This window comes from Pinus tabuliformis, chromosome 7 (genome assembly GCF_031772625.1).
Source record: "Pinus tabuliformis cultivar Carrire ecotype Pingquan chromosome 7, CPIR1, whole genome shotgun sequence".
Lineage (NCBI taxonomy): Eukaryota > Viridiplantae > Streptophyta > Pinopsida > Pinales > Pinaceae > Pinus > Pinus tabuliformis.
Genome location: NC_142293.1, coordinates 34,578,015 through 34,581,859, shown reverse-complemented (window position 1 = coordinate 34,581,859; position 3,845 = coordinate 34,578,015). Strand labels below are relative to the sequence as shown.

At 39.8% G+C, this 3,845-nt stretch overlaps 4 pseudogenes; all 4 read left to right on the top strand.

Moving 5' to 3' along the window:
• Positions 1-317: 317 nt before the first annotated feature.
• Positions 318-436, top strand: LOC149245115 (5S ribosomal RNA; annotated as a pseudogene).
• A 53-nt stretch (positions 437-489) lies between these two features.
• On the top strand, positions 490-608 carry LOC149245114 (5S ribosomal RNA; annotated as a pseudogene).
• A 50-nt stretch (positions 609-658) lies between these two features.
• On the top strand, positions 659-777 carry LOC149245113 (5S ribosomal RNA; annotated as a pseudogene).
• A 602-nt stretch (positions 778-1,379) lies between these two features.
• LOC149245112 (5S ribosomal RNA) lies at positions 1,380-1,498 on the top strand (annotated as a pseudogene).
• The last annotated feature ends 2,347 nt before the right edge of the window (positions 1,499-3,845 follow it).

Sequence of the window (3,845 nt, the reverse complement as noted above, 5' to 3'; positions counted from 1 at the left end):
GTGTACATATTGTAATGTGTGCATGATGGATATGTGGTGTTGTGTGCATATGGTGTTGTGCGCATGTTGGATATACAGTGTTGTGTACATATGGTTCTATGTACATGTTTATATGTTGTGCTATGTACATATGGTGTTGTGTGCATGTTGTACATGTGGTGTTATGCATATGGTGTTATGTGCACAATTGTACATGTGGTGTTGTCTGCATGTGGTGGTGTGTACATGTGGTGTTGTGTGCAAGTGGTGTTGTGTACATGGCCTCCTCCCTTTTGGTATGATACCCTTTGAAGAGGTCAAGGGGGTGTTATCCTTGCGAGTGTGATCATACCAGCGTTAATGCATAGGATTGCATCAGAACTCTGCAGTTAAGCATGCTTGGGCTAGAGTAGTACTCGGATGGGTAACCTCCCGGGAAGTCCTAGTGTTGTACCCTCCCCCGTTCTTGTACAGTGCCCATTGAAGAGGGGGAGGGAGCAATATCCTTGTGGGTACGATCATACCAGCGTTAATGCACCAAATCCCATCAGAACTCCACATTTAAGCGTGCTAGGGCTAGAGTAGTACTAAGATGGGCGACCTCCCTAGAAGTCCTAGTGTTGTATCCTCCCCTATTTTTGTGTGGTTCCTGTTGAACAGGGGGGGGCGTGTTCCTTAGGGGTGTGATCATACCAGCGTTAATGCACTCAATCCCATCAGAACTTCGCAATTAAGCGTTCTTGGGATAGAGTAGTACTGGGATGGGTGACCTCCCCGGAAGTCCTAGTGTTGCACCCTTCCCCTTTTTTTGCGCAGTGAGGTAGTCCATGCAGATTCATCGAAATTTTTTTGCCAAAGAAATCATGTGTGATTAACCTAAAAGAGTTTTTTCTATAATCATGATGAATCACAGAAGTTCGAGTTCAGAAACAAGACACCAATTTATCATCCTAGTTGGAAGTAACTGTGGGGAATCTAGGGCAACAAAGGTGACATATTGTGAGAGTGGAAGATGAACCCAAGGCAATTCACATCATTGTAGCAAATATGTCATGAGGAAAGTAGGTTAGAGTTTCAAATCATATATTTTTTATGAATTCATTTTTTTGGAAAAATTCATGGATCATTAATGGAAAGCTCGGCAAGCTCTACGCAGTGTCGTCGGTGGTCGCGAAACTTATGCCTTCTTTTTCTTGTTATTCTTCATCCAGTTGGATGGCCCCCCATGGGGCTGAGGGCACTGCCTGGTCGGGGAAGAGGTTGAGGTGTTGCGCTACGCCGGGGGAAGGGTAGCAAACATCGTGTCGAACCGCTTTGGATCAAGTGTCATGGATAAGCCCCACACAGTCCCCATGACTCACGGATCTCCATTGAAGAGGGGGACGGGGCAAGAGTCTTGTAGGTGCGACCATACCAGCGTTAATGCACTGGATCCCATAAGAACTCTGCAATTAAACGTGCTTGGACTAGAGTGGTACTAGGATGGGTGACCTCCTAAGAAGTCCTAGTGTTTCACCCTCCTCCCTTTTTGTGTGGTGCTTGTTGAAGAGGGGGAAGGGGTGTGATCCTTGCGGGTGAGATCATACTAGCATTAATGCACTGGATCCTATCATAAATTTGCAGTTAAGTGTGCTTGGGCTAGAGTAGTATTGGGATGGGTGACCTCCTAGGAAGTCCTAGTAGAACATCAGTACCACCCATTGGAATGGAAATCATTGGGCTATTTAGTACATATTCTCCCATGGATAGCTTGATATCATGGCACATTCTAGAGAAATTTATGGTTCCTCCACTTGCAACCATCACTTGACACTCTGGTGCTAGATATAAGAAGCAATTCAATTCCTTAGCTATCTTACAATGAATAAAATTATGGGTACTGCCCGAATCAATCAACACTATTACCTTTTTCTTCTTGATATGTCCTTCTATCTTGATAGTTTGAGTGGTAATTTCAGCCAATGCATTAGAAGATATGGTCAGATTCATTTCTTCTTTCTCTAGGGTTTGTTCCTGGTATATATACTATTCTTTTGACATTTCTTGATCTTTTTATTCCTCCTCTTCACAATCGATGTAAAATAATTTCTTCTCAGCACACTTATGACCTTTAGTGTACTTTCTATCACAACTATAACAAATCCCTTTTGCTATTTTTTCTTCCAATTGTTGTGGTGTCAACCTTGTAGTTTGTGGAAGTATAGGGGCAGCAACACTTCCATCTTTATAGTTGTGAGTGGTAGGCATCCTTGTTGCCATAATTTTTCTTTCCATTTTTCTTGCCAACCTAAATGCCTTCTCCAATGAATCGGGTTCCCAAAGGCAAACCTCATGTTGGATGTTATCCTTTAAAGTCCCTATGAACACATCAATCCTATGCTCCTCTAGAATATCTTTTACCCTTCTATTCAATTTTTGGAAGTCCTCAATGTGCTCCATCATTGAACCCTTTTGTTCGAGATTTATCAATTGGCTAAAAAAAGTGTTTCTCTTTCTATCCTCATAATGTGTTATCATTTCTTACGTAAAATTTGCCCAAGTGACAATTTGTTTATGAGAGAAAAGTCATCGATAACATACAAACTGATTTGGTTCCAAATATAAAGTTGTGATGCGTACCCTTTGTGTGTTTTGCACATTATGGAGATCAAAATATTGCTCCATCTGTAGTATCCATGTTATGGATCCTTGTCATCAAACTTCCTCATATCAATCTTTGGAACATGGTGGGTCTTCAATCCAAAATTAGAGTCTATGAAATCATGATTAACATTTATTTTGTTCTCAACATGAGTTTCCTTTACTACCCTTTCGCCATTAGTAAGCATTTCTTGTAGCAACTTTGTCAAATCCATCTTCAAATCTTCTATGTTGCCTTTAAGTTATGCTTCTATACCATCCATTTTAGCTTCCACGTCATTCATCTTAGATTCCACGCATTTTTTTAAACCATCGATCTTAGCTTCGATTCCTTTCCTTAAACCATCCATCTTAAATTTCCACGCCTTTCTTTAAACCATCTGTATTAGCTTCTTTTACATTTTGTGAGAGTGAATTTTGTTGAACTTGGTCTCGTAATTTTGATATATCATATTTCATTTATTCCTCTTCTTCATGAGTCATGCTAGAGATTTCAGTTTTCTTACTAGGTGTTTCCATTTTATTTCTTCGGGGAATCAATTAATGATAATTATGCTTCACTAGGCCCTTTGAATTCCTTCAAACTAATTTTTCAAACTAAACTTATGCAAAATTTTAAAAAACTACACACCTTTTTTCACTTTGTAGGAGCTCAATATTGAATATGTTATATCTCTGTAATTTCGGATCTCCAAGGTCTGAAATTACATCCTGCAATAACCCTCTGAGTCCTCTTTCCAACCCCACAAGTTTGATCAAGATTGGATTCTCCAAGGAAGAGTTATGCCAAATCTCCCACGTTGACCTCATTATAGACTAGTTTAGTAGAGCGAACTTGTACGAAGTTCCACATGTCATTGCTTCGACCTTAAGACTTGAAACCAATACACCGAAAACTAAAGGTTGTTTTCTTTCTGTAAATTTTTACAAAATTTCAATATGATGCTCAGAGAGAAAGTTATGATGATTTGCCCCAGGTCACCTGTTTGAGATATAATTCGGGAGCCTGCAAAAACTCTAACTTCCTGGATCCTATCTCCGCAAATATAGAGAGAAAATATCTAAAATTCGGACCCAAGGTTCAACGTGATTTTGGCTCAAATGGGTTTTAATTTCAGATTCTTGAATGTCGTAGAAAAATCATTATAGATAAAATTCCACGATGACTTTTTTGGAGCAGTGAAACTCTAGAATCCAAAGCTCTTATACCAAATGTTATGTAACCG